The sequence below is a fragment of the Oryctolagus cuniculus genome, chromosome 4 (genome assembly GCF_051225735.1).
Source record: "Oryctolagus cuniculus isolate XC-2025 breed Fujian yellow rabbit chromosome 4, ASM5122573v1, whole genome shotgun sequence".
Lineage (NCBI taxonomy): Eukaryota > Metazoa > Chordata > Mammalia > Lagomorpha > Leporidae > Oryctolagus > Oryctolagus cuniculus.
In genome coordinates, this window is record NC_142870.1 from 165,403,325 (window position 1) to 165,420,451 (window position 17,127).

The 17,127-nt window shown below is 38.3% G+C and overlaps 1 protein-coding gene across 10 annotated transcripts in view; it reads left to right on the plus strand.

Annotated features, from left to right (window-relative positions):
• RBMS3 (RNA binding motif single stranded interacting protein 3) overlaps positions 1-17,127 on the plus strand; it is a 1,620,164-nt gene that overhangs the window by 439,473 nt on the left and 1,163,564 nt on the right. The gene's annotated exons all lie outside the window — the stretch shown is intronic.

A 17,127-nucleotide genomic window follows, 5' to 3' on the forward strand; every position in this document is an offset into this window, starting at 1 on the left:
CAGAGGGATGCATCAATTTCCCTGCACAGTTCTTTTTTGACTTCTATTATCCACAGTGACTCAGCATTTTCCATCACCACTCCCCCCCACCACCACCACCGCCCCCTTTTTTTTTTACTGTATCTAAGAAAAATATCCCTTTAACAATAAAATAAGATAGTTCGCCCAAATGTAATAGAATTCTAGGAGATTCCATGTGTCTAAGATTCAAACTTCTGTATTGAAATACAAAAATAGTAGAAATCGTCTATAGCTGATAGCTTTCTTTGAAGTTTCACAGGAGGGGTCCTCTGTTTCCTGCTAGCATCTGCACACATATTCTGTGGTTGGTGGTGTGGCGAGCAGTGTGGTGAGTGGTGGCTTTTTTTGTTGACTGACAGAATAAATAGAGAATAAGGCCAAAATAAATCACAGCAGATGACTAAATGCATGTTTAGCTTAGCTGAAAGTACCTGTCATTTTAAAACTTTGCTTTGGCTTCCACTTTCTTAGTGGTGGTGATGGAGGGGCGTAGCAGGGTAGTAGGGATTGCCAAAGCAAGCTTGACGGAAACGAAGAACAACATAGATAAGAGAAAAATCAAACAGTACTTCCACTCCATTGTAGATTTAGAGAATTCTTGAGTGATGGAGCTGAGAGAAAGCCTAGAAACTCTCTCCTCCTCCTTCATTTTCACGGATTAAAGATAGAAAAATCTAGAGAAGTTATGTGACTTATCCAGGATCACACAATTATCTAACGGAGGAGTTGGCAGTCGAAGGTGCTTTGACATGATTTCATCCTGTAAGGCTCAGCTTACTGGTTAGCTTCTCTGGGACTCTTTCTATGAGTTCCTCACGGCGTGGCCACCTGCCCCTAGAATTGCCGTCGCCCTCTATATTCCTATGCATCCATGGTGCTCTGTGTGGCTCTTTACTTCTTGGCCTCTGTCTTACCAAGTATCCTGCACTCTGGGATTGCGCTGCCGATTCATTAAGGCAGGTGAGAACAAGAGGAACGCTGGCATGTTTCTGCGTGTACTGGAGTTTCACACTTTGACCAACTCCTGGCATTTTTTGCCCATAGTCACATACATATTTCACAGATAGTTATTTCGTTGTGCTTTGATAATCAGTTTCATCTTCGCTATTCTAAGACCCACCCTCAATGGCGAGTACTTTCTCATTCGTCCTCTCTTGTATCTGTTACTCCTGAGTTAATTGACCTCAGGCAGGTTATTTACTCTTTTTGAGGATCAGTTTTCTCTTATTTGTGAAATAGGTATATAAACAGCCATTTTTCAAGATATTTCTTCATACAGTGTGAGATAAGATGGGAAAATGCTTCTAACCCTTGGCTGGTTACCTTCTATCATCTTTCTATTAGCTACCCAAGGAGACTAGGCTGAACTTGGGAGGCAGTAGAGTGGACCCGCTCCCTCCTTGTGGATTTGCTGGGTGATTTCAGTTATGGCTGTTGTGTTATGATTGTTGTGATTTTCTTTCAGATTCCTATGACTTTTTAAAAAATCTAACTCATTTGGCCAGCGCCGCAGCTCAATAGGCTAATCCTCTGCCTGCAGCGCCAGCACCCCAGGTTCTAGTCCCGGTCGGGGCGCCGGATTCTGTCCCTATCACTTCTCTTCCTGTCCAGCTCTCTGCTGTGGCCCAGGAGTGCAGTGGAGGATGGCCCAGGTCCTTGGGCCCTGCACCTGCGTGGAGACCAGGAGAAACACCTGGCTCCTGGCTTCGGATTGGTGCAGCGCGCCGGCCACAACGCGCCAGCCATAGTGGCCACTTGGGGGGATGAACCAACGGAAAAAGGAAGACCTTTCTCTCTGTCTCTCTCTCTCACTGTCCACTCTGCCTGTCAAAAAAAAAAAAAAAAATTCTTACTCTTCGTGGCCGGCGCTATGGCACAGTAAGTTAATCCTTTGCCTGTGGTGCCAGCATCCCATATGGGCTCTGGTTCATGTCCCGGCTGCTCCTCTTCTGATCCAGCTCTCCACTATGACCTGGGAAAGCAGTAGAATATGGCCCAAGTGCTTGGTGGGAGACCCAGAAGAAGCTCCTGGCTCCTGGTTTCAGATCGACCCAGCTCCAGCCATTGTGGCCATTTGGGGAGTGAACCAGTGGATGGAAGACGTTTCTTTCTATCTCTCCATCTTACTGTCTGTAACTCTACCTCTAAAATAAATAAATAATAAATAAATATTATTCTTATTATATTATTCAGGATTTCCTGTTGATAAACAGATTATATTGATTTCTGCATGTTGAACTATACTTGCATACCTACAATTGGTTATAGTATATATTTTATACACTTTTTATTCATTTGATAGTTTTAAGGTTTTATTTATTTATTTGAGAGGCAGAGTTACAGATAGAGAGAGAAGGGAGACAGAGACTGAGCCGATCTGAAGCCAGGAGACAAGAGCTTCTTCCAGGTCTCTAACATGGGTACAGAGGCCCCAGCACTTGGGCCGTTTTCCACTGCTTTCCCAGGCTATCAGCAGAGAGATGTGTCAGAAGAGGACCAGCCGGAACACGAGCTGGTGCCCATAAGGGATGCCATTGCCTCAGGCAGAGGCTCAGCCCACTGTGCTACAACGCTGGCCCCTTCATTTGCTATTTTTAAAGGAATTTTGCATCTATATTTATGAGATATATCGGTTTTATTTCTTATAATGTCTTTGGTACTTGTATTAGGTAATGCTCACCTTATAGGATTAATTGGGAAGTAATCCCTCTTTAGTTTCTGATATTGACAATTTGCATCTTTTCTCATTTTTTCTTGGTTAGCCTGACAAGACTAGCACCAGTTTTACTGATGTTTTATAAAAGCCAACATTTCGTGCCAGTGTTAAAACTGCCCCCTGCCGGCATCCCATATGGATGCTGCTTTGTGTCCTGGATGCTCCACTTCCTAACCCACTAATGGCCTTGGAAGAGCAGCACAAGATGTGCCCTGCCACCTACATTGGAGACCTGGATGATGCTCCTGGCTTCAACCTGATTTACTTAGCCCTCATTGTCGTGGCCATGTAGGGAGTGAAGCCGCAGAGGGAAGATTCATTCTCTCTCTCTCTCTCTCCCTCTCTCCCTCTCTCTCTGTCTCTTCCTTTCTCTCTGACTTTCAAATAAATAAGTACATAATCTTACAACAAAGACAAGAACAAAAAGCCAGCATTTGTTTTGTTTGTTGACTTATATTTTCCTATTTTCAGTTTATCAGTATCTTCTCTAATGTTTATGCTTTCTTTTCCTCTACTTGTTTGGTTTTAATTTCCTCCTGTTTTTCTAGTTTCCTAATATGGAAGTTGTTATTCTTTCCCATTATATACAATTAATGGTATTAACTTTCCTCTAAGCACCATTTTAGCTGTACTCTACAGATTTTTGTGAGTTATATCTTTATTTTATTTTTAAAGATTTTTTATTTATTTGAAAGGTAGAGTTACAGACAGTGGGAGGGAGAGACAGAGAGAAAGATCTTCCATCCGCTGGTTCACGCCCCAAATGGGCACAATGGCTAGAGCTGTGCTGATCTGAAGCCAGAAGCCAGGAGCTTCTTCCCAGTCTCCCATGTGGGTGCAGGGGTCCAAGCACTTGGGCCATTTTCTACTGCTTTCCCAGGCCATAGCAGAGAGCTGGATTGGAAGAGGAGCAGCTGGGACTAGAACCAGCACCATATTAGATGTCGGCATGGAAGGCGGAGGATTAACTTACTGCGCCACAGCACTGGCAGCAAGTTAAATCTTATTTTAATTTAGTTCAAACATTTAAAATTTCTCTTAAAATTTTTTGACCCTTGGGTTGTTTAGATGTATGTGTTTAATTTTCAGTTGTTTGGAGGAATTTTAAATCTTGTTTCTGTTACTGATTTTTGTTTAATTTCATTGGAAAACCAAGGACATATTTTTTATGATTTCTATGTTTTGTGTTTGTTTTATGGCCCCAAATGTGGCTTATCTTGGTGAATGTTTTATTGGGCCTTGAGAACATATATATTTCACTGCTATTTGATGGAATAATCTATAAATATCAAATAGATCAATGGATTAATACTGCCATTCAGATCATCTATATTTTGCTAATATTCTCCTCATTTGATTTATCAGTTACTGCTTGAGGCATAATAAAGCCTCCAATTAAAATAATGGTTTTAAATAGTAGTATGTTCAGTTCTATCAGTTTTTGTATTTTTGCACTGTTGACACGTCCTACACAACTTTTATATCGTAAAGAATATGCCTCCTTATCATTATGTGGTGCCCTTTTATCATTGGTGACCTTCCTTGTTCTTAAGGATATTGTTTTGGAAATTGATACAGCTATTCCAGATTTCTTTGTGTTAGTGTAGCCACAGTTTATCTTTTCTCCTTTTAACCAACTGTGCCTTAATGTTTGAAATGAGTTCTTATAGATAAGTTATTTTGTCTTAGTTTTTTTTAAAAAAATCCATTCTGATGATGTCTACCTTTGAGATAATATATTAAGACCATTCACATTTTGGCCGGCGCTGCAGCTCACTAGGCTAATCCTCCGCCTAGCGGCACCGGCACACCAGGTTCTAGTCCCGGTCGGGGCGCCGGATTCTGTCCCGGTTGCCCCTCTTCCAGGACAGCCCTCTGCTGTGGCCAGGGAGTGCAGTGGAGGATGGCCCAGGTGCTTGGGCCCTGCACCCCATGGGAGACCAGGAAAAGCACCTGGCTCCTGGCTCCTGCCATCGGATCAGTGCAGTGCGCTGGCCGCAGCGCGCCGGCCGCGGCGGCCATTGGAGGGTGAACCAACGGCAAAGGAAGACCTTTCTCTCTGTCTCTCTCTCTCTCTCTCTCACTGTCCACTCTGCCTGTCAAAAAAAAAAAAAAAAAATTCACATTTAAGTTAGCTATTGATGGAGTTTGACTAATTCTGTCTCAGTTTGTAAGTGGTTCCTAGTGCACTTGTTCTTTATTTCTCCATGCACACACACCTCCTTTTCACCCTTCTCTGGTTTTTAATAAAGCATTTGATATGAATTCATTTCCTCTCTATTAGCATATCAACTGGACTTTTAAAATTACAGAGGTCGTCATAGACTTTACTAAGTATGTTTCTAATGAACCTAAGTTTACCTTTAAATAAGCTAAACTGCTTTAAATATACTGTATATAGTTACCTTACAGCAAAGTACTCCCGGTTCCTTTTTTCCACCCCTTATGACATTACTGTGTTCACTTTACTTAACTGTATACCATAATTACCCAGTACTTTGTTACTATTATTGCTTTAAACAGTTACTTTATTAGAACAATTAAGAAAAAGAAAAAAATATTTGATCTAACCTTCATGGATTTCTTTTCTGTCACTCTTCCTTTCTTTACAGAGACACGATCTTCTAACCTCCGTTTTCCTTTCCCTAAAAAACTTTCTAATAATTTTTGTTGGATAGGTTTGTTTTCAATGAATTTTCTCAGTTTTAGGTCATCTGAGCAAGTCTTTGTAGTGGAAGGATAATTTCTCATACAAAGAATTATAGGCTGGTATTATTTTTCTTTTAGCATATCAACCATTTTAAGCCACTTTCTCGTTGTTCGCGTAGAATCTGACACGTAGCATCTAAAATACTCATCCTTAGTCCTTTATAGATAGGGTGATTTTGACCTTGACTTTCCTCACGTTTTTTAAAATTGTTTTTCTTTGCCTAGGTGTAATATATTTGGTATTTATTCTCATGTGTATTCTGAGATTCTTGGATTTGTGCTTTAAGGTCCATCTTAATTTTAGAATATTCTTCATTATTATATTACCTCAAATAATTCTTGTCTGTGATCTTTTCCTTCTCTTTCTGGTATTCTAATAGAAATTTCCTATGATTTTTGGATGTTCTGTCCTCCTCCTCCTCCTCATCATCATAACCATCATTTCTCTTTGCATTTCTGTTTGAGAAGTCTTTACTGATCTCTCCTCGATCTGTTATTTTTCCCTCAGCTATATCCAATTCACTGATGGTCCCTTGGCATATATGAGTCTATCAGAGACATTCTTTATTTCTATTATAATATTTTAGATTTCTAGCATTTTTATTAGAATTTCCACATTTATGCATATATTAAATTACATTATTCTTACATGTTGTCCTTTTCTAATGAGACATCTTAACATATTTATCATAGCTTTTAAATATTCAATTTCTGATAACACTAAAATGTATGTTGTATCTGAGTCTGGTCTGATGATTTCTTTGTCTATTCAGACTGTCTTTCTTGCATTTCAGCAAGAAAATTTTTGTTGAAACTGGGATATTTCATAATGGGTAAAAGAAACTGAGATAAATGGGACCTTAGTCTGAGAATTTATGTCAATCTTGACAGGAATTGCACTGTGTTTAATGATTCTGTACCTCTTGTTATCAGAACCTTCAAATTCCTCTAGTACACAAGTTTTTGTCTCCACATGACTTTTTTCAACCTTGTGATCATAATCCATTGTTATTATACAGGAAGGGTCTCTGGATTGTGGCATTTGGATGTCTCTCACTGGTGGTAGATTCCTCTTGTCCCCAGCTCCTGTGCCTTTTCTGAGTTCAGCATTTCCAGTCTACCTGTGAATCTCTGACACTGTTGATCATTTTGTTCCTCAGGTAAGAAAGGAAGGCTGGTGGTGTGATGGGGAGAAATTTCCTGCCTGTACCTGAAATAAGACTCTGGCAAAGTCTTTTCCCTAGAGAGTAGCTCTGCCTTATGATTAAGCTCCGAGGTGTACACTATGATTTTCTCTGTTGCTTGCAAGTACAATGAGGGGATTTTTTTGTTCTTACTTTCGCCTTAAGAGTTGGAATGGTTTGCTAAAAGCGAAGCACATGAAAGTGTGGGGCTCCCTCTGAGTCTGTAGACCCAAGAGTTAATCCCTCCCTGTCAAACTTGTCTATACTTGGCCCCAGCAGTTCTTCAAAATTGTAACTTAAGTGTTCCTACAATTTTATGGTTTCAAGGCTTCGGTTCTGGATAAAAAGATCTTGTCTCCAGATTTCTGGGTGGCAGGTTGGCCTGTGTGCTTAGTTCTCTGAGCTCTCTGTTGGGTCCAAGAAACATCACTGATTTCTAGCCTACTCGCTTTTACTCACTATAAGGATAGGAGAAATGACTTCCAAAGTCTTTGCATATCAGAGCTATGGAGAACAAAACAAGAATCCCACATTTATTGTGTTTTTGAATGTGTGTGTATACATTTTGTATATGGATATACAAATCATGTGTGAAATCTGCACACATATGTGTTCTCTGTTTGTATTCATCTATTACTGAGGTAAGTTTGGCTGTTATTTCCATGTGCACTTTTGGTGCCATCGTAACAAGAGGATTTCATTAGGCAGTTGACATAAATTGTTCATTCACTTCACAACGGCTTTATGGGTCAGGCATCCCTGTTAATATTTTATGGATGAGGAAATGGAAGATTAAATCTTATTTTATAAAAAGGGGATGACATTAGCCGGCGCCGTGGCTCAGTAGGCTAATCCTCCACCTTGCGGCGCCGGCACACCGGGTTCTAGTCCCGGTCGGGGCGCCGGATTCTGTCCCGGTTGCCCCTCTTCCAGGCCAGCTCTCTGCTATGGCCAGGGAGTGCAGTGGAGGATGGCCCAGGTGCTTGGGCCCTGCACCCCATGGGAGACCAGGAAAAGCACCTGGATCCTGGCTCCTGCCATCGGATCAGCGCGGTGCGCCGGCTGCAGCGGCGGCCATTGGAGGGTGAACCAACGGCAAAGGAAGACCTTTCTCTCTGTCTCTCTCTCTCACTGTCCACTCTGCCTGTCAAAAAAAAAAAAAAAAAAAGGGGATGACATTAAACATTTTATCGTGCACTTCTGTGTCTTAAAGTGGTTCTGGGTTGCTTTCCCACCTAATCTGCTCTTCTCATATGAGTAGAGACCTGGGCTCATGTGGCTGGAGGAGACCTGTCCTGAATTACTTGTATGATCTTAGAAAAATGGATCATTTGATACGAACAGAGATTGGCAGGGAGTTCCTTTCCATTCTACTGAAATTAAAATGGCAGTGGTTCCCCTGGTTTTATTCCTCCTAAGTAAGTTTTAATTAAGGATTGATTCATGCACAGCTGGTTGCGTCCCACAGATGTGCTCCAGGCTCTCTCATGGTGCCGCTTTCCTTGGAGAGCAGGCACAGGGCTCCTTGTTCAGCAGCACTACTGCTATGAGGCAAAGGACGTCTTCTTCCTTGGTTTTACTTCCTCAGCTACAATTGCACATACTGTATCCTCATGAGAAGATATTTTTCTGATATTCAGTAAAGAGAGAAGCACAGGTAAGTATGTGAACCTTCTTTGATGTGTATAAGCAACATTGGCGATTCTGAGAAATGCACTAGATAGTAAAAAATGCTTCCATAAAAGGTTGCTGACTGATAGTTTAGCCAGAATATAATACCTGGTAGTTTATGGCAATTTTCTCTTACAGGAGTGGATATTGAATTTATTTCAAAAGTGCTTCAAGAGCCCTTATCCTGAAAAGATATTACTACCTTTTGCAAAGCACAAACTACAAGTAAAACATACTTCAGGAAGTAAAATAAAGGCATTGTGTGTGTGTGTGCTCACACATGTGTCTACTCATGCAAATATGTGTCTACATGTGTGTGTTGAAGTGAAGAGGGCTTAGTTTAGTGTGCTATTGAATTCATGTAGACGGATTCAGACTACATTTTATTACTATGCAGAGACTGTAAAATCACTCCTACTGCAGAATTTTTTCATGAAAAGAAAAATATTTGAAGAAATGTATTTGATTTCAGTAATGAACTGATAGCTAATTCCTTCTACAATGTTTTATTAAACAACTACGTCACTAAAGGCTTGCATCTCACTCTCTTTGCAGAACTTTTCTCATCCCCTTTCTAATTTAATTTACTGGATGGCAAAACCCAATCACCTACTTTAAAATCCTCTCAGGCAGTTTACCTCAAAGTCAGAACAATCTTCCTAGCTAATTCAGTGGGCTACTAGCACAACATGAGAGAAAGGATGTTCTTTTCCATAAACATGTAAGAGAGTCGGGATATGTTTTGGTTCTGTTTCTGCCACAAATAATTGTGTAACCTTTGTAACTCATGTACCTTCTCAATATCTAAGTTTTTTGTTTTGGTTTGTTTTTTTGGGGGGTAGACATTAAAATATCTATAAAACTTAATGTATTGAAATAGTGATAAAGCGAGGTAGTATGTATGAAAATATAGAGTCCCTTTTAATTCTGCATTTCCCTTTGTCCCACTTTGTATTAATGTGGCATATTTTACAAACACAAATTTTGTCTTGAAAGCCTTTAGAAATTCTATCTAAATAGATGTAGACTGATGTCTGAGGTGACATTGAGTCCTGTGAATGCTATCCCTTTCCTTCATCCATTGAGTTTTCAATACTTAATGTAAAGAGCCAAGAAATGAGAAGATGCTAATGTATGTGTGAACGTGTCTTGGCAAAGATGACTTATTTTGTTTCTCCTACGAAACACTTGGAGCACAAAACAATAGTGATCCGCTAAAAGGAGCATTGCTTGAAGGGAGAACATAGAGCAAATAGTGCCTTAAAATCATGGATTCATTCACATAGGAAGACACTGCTCTTTACCTATGTATAGTCGATCTAAGATATTTCAAGTTTCTTTTACATTGTCAAAATGAATGAATTAGGGTGATGGAGGAGGGTAATGTGATCACTGGTGATAAGAAAACATGAAGTATTACTTGTCAGGTGAAAAACGCTTTTTATTGTATAGATATATAATTTAGTGAAATGAGAATTTTTAGGTTTTTGAAGAGTACTATGTCTTCTGTGTACTTTCGCCCTTCTAAACTGTCAAGGACAGGGTGACCTGATACTTCATTTTTTGTTGTTGAGAAATAATATACATGCCATGAAATTCACCCGTTCTGAAGGTGTACAATTCAGTGATTTTTAGTATATTCACAAAGCTGGATAACCATACCTAATAGCAGTGGCTCTCCATTCCCTTTGACCCCTCATCCTTAGTAACCAGTAATCTACTTGTCATCGCTGTGGATTTGTCATGTGTGTGATATCTTATGATGTGTGTCTGACTTCTTTCACTCTGTCTACTGTTTCAAAGGTTCACCATTGTGCAGCATGTGGTATCGTGTCTGATCATTGATACAATTCCATTGATTGCTTATTCGTTTGTCAGTTGATGGACATTTAGATTATTTCTATGTTTTTGGCTATTCTGAATAATGCTTCTATGAATACTTGTGTACAAATTTGTCTGTGAACACTTTTTAAATTGATGGATTTCATTTTTATATTACTTTAGGTTTATCAAAAAATTGAGCCGAAAATAAAAAAGTTTTTATATCCTATTTCTGTCCCCTCACCTGACACTGCTCACAGTTTCCCCGATTATTAACACCTTGCATTGGTGTGGGACATTGTTTGTAATTCATGAGCCAATTTTGATAGAATATTATTAACCCTAACATGTGGTTTACATTGCAATTCAGTCTTCTTGTATAGTCCTATTGATTTTTGTCAAATGTGCAACTTCACATGTACATCACATAATATAATTCAGAATAGGAGTTTTATTGCCCTAAAAATTACACTCCCCCAACTATTCAGCCATCCCATCCTTCCCTTGAACCCCTGGGAATCATTGGTCTTTACAGTTTTACCTTTCCAAAATGTTAAATAATTAGAACGATAGCATTTTAAACTGTCTCCTTTCCCTTAGCAATATGTATTTGAAGTTCCTCTATGTCTTTTTTTGGCTTGATAGCTCATTTCTTTTTACTGCTGGATAATATTCTATTGTACATAAGTAACACAGTTCATTTACCTATTAAAGGCCAACTTGATGGCTTCCACTTTTGTCAATTATGAATAAAGTTACTGTAAACATTCATGTGTAGGCTTTTGAGTGGACTTTTGTCTTTGACTCATCGAGGTAAACACCTAGGAGTGTGATTTTTGGATCATCTTGTAATCTTATGTTCAGCCTTGTTAGGACACTGTCAGATGCTCTTGCGGAGTGCCTGCACTGTTTTGCACTTTCTTTAGCAAAGAATGGGAGTTCCTGTTGCTCCACAACCTCACTGGCATTTGGTGTTACACATGTTTCAGATTTTAGTTATCCTAATAGCTATGAGATGGAATCTGCTTGCTGTTAAAATTTGCAAATCTCTAATGCCATTGATGTTTAGCATCTTTTTTGGTGAGATGTCTATACAGATATTTTGACCACTGTTGAGTAATTTTTTTGTAGAGTTTTAAGTGCACATGTGTTTTAAATTTTGAGCGGTATATACTTAGGAATGAAATTGCTGAGTCATATGGTAACTCTATGTCTAATTTTTCTGAGAAACTGCCAAACTGTTTTTCAAAGCAGCTGGATCATCTTACACTCCCACCAGCAATGTACAAGTGTTTCAATTTCTTTACATCATTAACATTTGTTATTGTAAATCCTTTTTTAAAGATTCATTTATTTATTTTGAAAATCAGAGTTACAGAGAGAGAGGGAGAGTCAGATAGAGAAAAGTCTTCCTTCCTCTGGTTCAATCCCCAGATGCCACAACAGCCAGCTTTGGGCCAAGCTAAAACCAGGAGCCAAGAGCTTCATAGAGGTCTATCATGTGTGTGGCAGGGATCGAAACACTCAGGTCATCTGCTGCTGCTTTTCCATGTGCTATAGCAGGGAACAGGATAGGAAGTGGAGCAGCTGGGCCGTGAACTGGTGCCCATGTGGGATGCCCATGTGCCAGGTAGCAGCTTTACTCACTACACTGATTGTGAATCTTTTAATGATAGTCCCTCTAGTGGGTAGGAGGTGGTATCTCATTGTGATTTTGACGTATGTAATTTGATTATTTTAAAAAATTTACTCTATTAATAGTCTATTTATATTTAATGCAATTACTACTAAGTTTTATATTTGCTATTTTACTATTATTTTCTGTATGTCCCCTGCCATTTTTCTTTTAAAAGATTTATTGTTTATTTATTTGAAAGGCAGACAGAGAGGAGAGAGGAGAGAGCACAGCTCTTCTGTTTGTTAGTTCACTACCCCGATGGCCACAACAGCCAAGACTGCGCCTAGCTGAAGCCAGGAGGCAGGAACTCCAGCAGCATCTCCCACAGGGGTGTCAGGGACCCAAGCAATCGGGCCATCTTCTGCTGCCTTCCCAGGCGCATTAACAGGGGGCTAGATAAGAAGTGGAGCAGCCAGGACTCAAAGCAGACCTCACATGTGATGTTAACATTGCAGGTGGCAGTTAACCCTCTGTACCTTAACACCAGCCCCTCCCCATTGCCTTTTTTGGATGTTGTTCAGCATTTTCTCTTGCACCAGCTTATTTTGTGTCAGATTTATCTTGTGTACTGTTTTAATTTCCTTGGTATTTTACTATTTATAATTATCTTATAAATAAATTTTTTTTTGTAAATAGATGCTCTGGAAATAAATATTATCTTAATTTACTACAACCAGCTCAGATTAATCCAAACTTAATTTCAACACTATAAAAATCTTCTGTTCCTATATAGCTCCATTCTCTTCATGAGCCTTGATGCTATTAATGCCATCAAAATCACATCTTCGGGGCCGGCACTGTGGCGCAGAGCCCTGGCCTGAAGCGCCGGTATCTGGCCACCAGTTCTGGTCCCGACCACTCCTCTTCCAATCCAGCTCTTTGCTATGGCCTGGGATGGCAGTAGAGAATGGCCTAAGTCCTTGGGCCCCTGCACCCATGTGGGAGACCTGGAAGAAGCTCCTGGCTCCTGGCTTCAGATTGGCACAGCTCCAGATGTTTTGACTATATGGGGATTCAGCCAGCAGATGGAAGATCTCTCTCTCTCTCTCTCTCTCTCTCTCTCTCTCTCTCTGTCATTACCTCTCTGTTGAACTCTGTCTTTCAGATAAATAAAAATAAATATTTTTTAAATCACATCTTTATAAATTACATTCTTGTCTTATTCAGGCTGTGTGTCAGTCAGCTTTGTATGACCACAGTGAACTACCAGAGGCAGCTAACTTTATAAAGAGGGAATGTTTATGTAACTCACAGCTTTTGGGGACTGGAGTCTAAATAGTGCAAGCTTAATGGCCAACCCTTGGCTGCATCACCTCATGGTGAGTGACAGATGGCAATGGTAGGAGCACATGTTGGGGTGAGCAGTCACATCTCTGTCAGGAGCAGCAAGAGTGGATAGCATCCCACAGCCCCTTCTAAGGACATGCTGCCAGTGACCTTATCATCTCCTTCCGTTAGGTCCCACCTCTAAAAGTTCCACCCATTCCCTAGAGCAGCCCTCTGGAGAACAAACCCTTAATCATGGATCTTTGTGGAACACTCAAACCAATATCCAAACCGTAGCAGACTGTTGTGACAGAATACCTTAATGGCTTAATATACAAATATTTGTTTCCCACTGTGCTGGCAGCTGAAAGCCCAAGATCAGAGTGTCCACATGGTCACATTCTTGGTGAGGGTTTTCTTCCTGGTAATGTAATCATGCTACCTTCTTTGGTGGGTATCCCCATCCTCCCACGCCACACACAAACACATACAGGGAGGGAGAAAGAGAGAGAGAGAGAGAGAGAGAGAACTTACCCTAATGAATCAGTATATCCCAATTTACCTCCCAAAGTCCTCACCTCCAAAGATCCTCTCATTGTAAAATATTGTTTCAATCTATAAATTCTGGGGAACAAAATGGTCTACAACAATATTGTATTAAACATCTTTGTTTTAATTATATAGAAAAAACTTAAATATGATATATAATTATATTGCTTTTATATTTATTTATGTTTTTACATTTACTATTGCTTTTTATTACTCATGTGGATTGAATTATTTTCTAATGTATTTTCAGCTTATCTTAGAGGACACCTTTAGTATTTCTTGTAAACTAGGTGTGCTAGTGACCTTTCAATTTTTATTTATCTGGGAATGTGTAAATTTGTCCTTCATTTTTGAAGAATAATTTTGCTGGCTATAGAATTCTTGAATTACAGTCTTTCTTTCAGTGCACTGAAAATAGTATGCCATTGCCTTATAGCCTCCATGTTCTGTGATGAGAAATCAGCTGTTAAACTTACTGATAATCTCTTATACATAATAAGTTAATTCTCTGTTACTGCTTTCAAGATTCTTCAATTGAAGAGTTGATAGTTTGCACATGATATGTCTTGGAGTCTGAGGTTTTCCTAGTTGGACTTTGTTGAGGTTTCTGGATACGTAAATTAATATTTTTCACCTAATTTGAGAAGATTTGGGACATTATTTCTTTAAATATTTTTCTTCCATTTTGGCTCTTTTCTTTTTTTTTTTTTTGATTCTCATTATGCTCAAATTGGTTTCTTTGATGTCGTTTTGCATATCTTTGAGTTTCTCTTTATTTTTCTTCTTTCTCTTGATTTCCAAACTTAGTCATCTCCACTAACTTATCTTTAAACATGCAATTTCTTTTTTCTGCTTGCTCAAATGTGATGCTAAGTACCTTCCAGTACAATTTTCAATTCAACAATTATACTTTTTATTCTAGAAATTCTACTTGGGTCTTTTTCTGAAAAATAATTTTTATTTCTTTGCTGTTCTCGATTTGTTAAAACATTGGATGATAGTTCTTTCAATATAGCTTCATTTAATTCTTCAAATATTCCTCAGGAACAATTATTACTGATGCTGTTTTGCCTTTATATAGGCAATACCATTTTTGTTTCTTTGTTTATCTCATAATGCTTTTTTGGAAACTTGATATTTTATAATGTAATATGACAACTCTGAAAATTGGTTGCTATCTATATAAAATCATATCATCTGCAAATAGGGCTCATTTGACTGCCTCCTCTCCTATTTGTATGCCTTTATTTCTTTTTATTGCCTAAAGTTCCGCCTAAATATTCCAGAACTATATTTAATAAGAATGGTAAGAGTGGATATTCTTTCAGCTTTTCCACCATACAGTACAATGTTGACTATAGGTTTGTTGTATATCACCTTTATTATATTGGTGTATGTTCCTTCTATACTCAGTTTGTTCAAGGTTTTATCATGAATGGGTGTTGTAGCTTATCGAATGCTTTTTCTACATGTGTTGAGATGATCTTAGGAGTTTTAGCCTTCATTCTATTTATATGACGTATTACATTTACAGATTTACATATGTTGAACCTATCTCTGCAACTCTGGGGTATATGAAAGTTGATCAGGGTGAATTAACTTTCTGATGTGTTGCTGAAATTGAGTTGCTAACATTTTGTTGAGAATTTTTGCATCTATGTTTAACAAAGATAGTGGTCTCTACCAAAAGACTGATGGGATTGATAAATGAATTCAGTGATATTGGAGGATATAAAATAAACACACAAAAACTGAGAACATTATAATAGCAATCCCATTCATAATAGCTAGAAAAAAAATCTTGAGAGAAATTTAATCAGCACTCTGAAAGATTTCTACAGTGAAAATTATAAAACATTAATGATAGAAATTGAAGATACACAAAAAATGGAGACCTCCCTTGTTAATGGATTGGAATAATTAATAATATTAAAATATCAATCCTATACACTGTTATTTACATATTTAATGCAATACAATTAATACAATGACAGTCATCCCACAATTAGAAAAGACAATCCTAAAATTCGTATAGATCACAAAGGACCCCAAATAGTGAAAGCAATCATATACAACAGTAACAAAGCCAGGGCATAACAATGTAAAATTTCAAGACATACTGCAGAACTGTTGCAACAGAAACATCATAGTACTTGCATAAAAATAGATACATGGATAGAAATCCAAGAAAAAAATCCACACATCTATAGCCAACTTATCTTTGACAAAGGTGCCAAAAAACATTCTCTAGAGAAAGGACAGTCTTTTCAATAAATGACATTAGAAAAACTGGATTTCTATATGCAGAATTTTGGGAAAAGATTTCTATCTCTCAACCTATACAAATAAAAGCAACTCATAATGGATCAGAGATCTAAATATAAGCCAAAATCTATGATACAACTAGAGAAAACCTGAGGGAAACATTTTGATACATTGACATAGGTAACAATATTTTTGGTAATATCTTGAAAGCACAGGCAAAAAAGCAAAACCAGACATAGGATTTCATCAAACTAAGAAGTTCCAGTACAGAACAATCAACAAAGTGAAGACACAATAGACATAAAAGGGGAAAACATATTCACAAACTATGCATCGGACAAAGGATTAATATACTGACTATACAAGGAAATCAAAGAATTCAACAACAAAAATCAAACAGTCCAGTTAGGAAAAGGACAAAGGTTCTACACAGATAATTTTTTTCAAAGGAAGAAATGTAAATGGCCAACAACTACAGGAAAACAATGCTCATTATTACTAGCCATCATGGTAATGCAAGTGAAATACACAATGAAGTATCATGCCACTTCATTTAAAAGGGCTGTTGTCTAAAAGATTAAAATAGTAAATGTTCATGAAGATATGGAGAAAACAGAACCCTAATAAATCCTTGGCAAGAATGCAAATCAGCACAAAAATCCTTGTGGAGAACAGTAAAGAGGTACTTCAGAAAAACTAAAAATAGACCCAGCATATCATTCAGCCATCCCATTTCTGGGTATGTATCCCAAGGAAATGAAATAGTATGCGAAAGAGATACCTGCATACCCATGTTCACTGGAGCAGCATTCACAGTGGTCATTGTGGAATCAAATTAGATGGCCATTAATGGATGGATGAAGAAAATGTGGTGCATATGCATGGTGCAATATTTCCATCCCTAAAAAGGTATGAAATTCTGACATTTGTAGCAAAATGGATGTAATTGTATAGCATTATATTAAATTAAATAAGACAGACACGGAAAGACAAAAACCACATTTCTTCTCACAGAAGAAAGTGTAAAAAGAAGTTAAAAAACATTGTCAATATGAATCTGAAATAATGCTAATGGAGCCTTTATCTAAAGAGGGGGTAGATTGGATAATGTCACCAGCACACAATTGGTTGACAATACTGGTTTCTGGTGTTCCACAGAACTGTTGGATAAGCAAAGATTGCGATAAATGAATTAGAAGGGCAAGTTGCCTAGTATGATAAGTTTATGCTGTGTATATCTGTTGAAA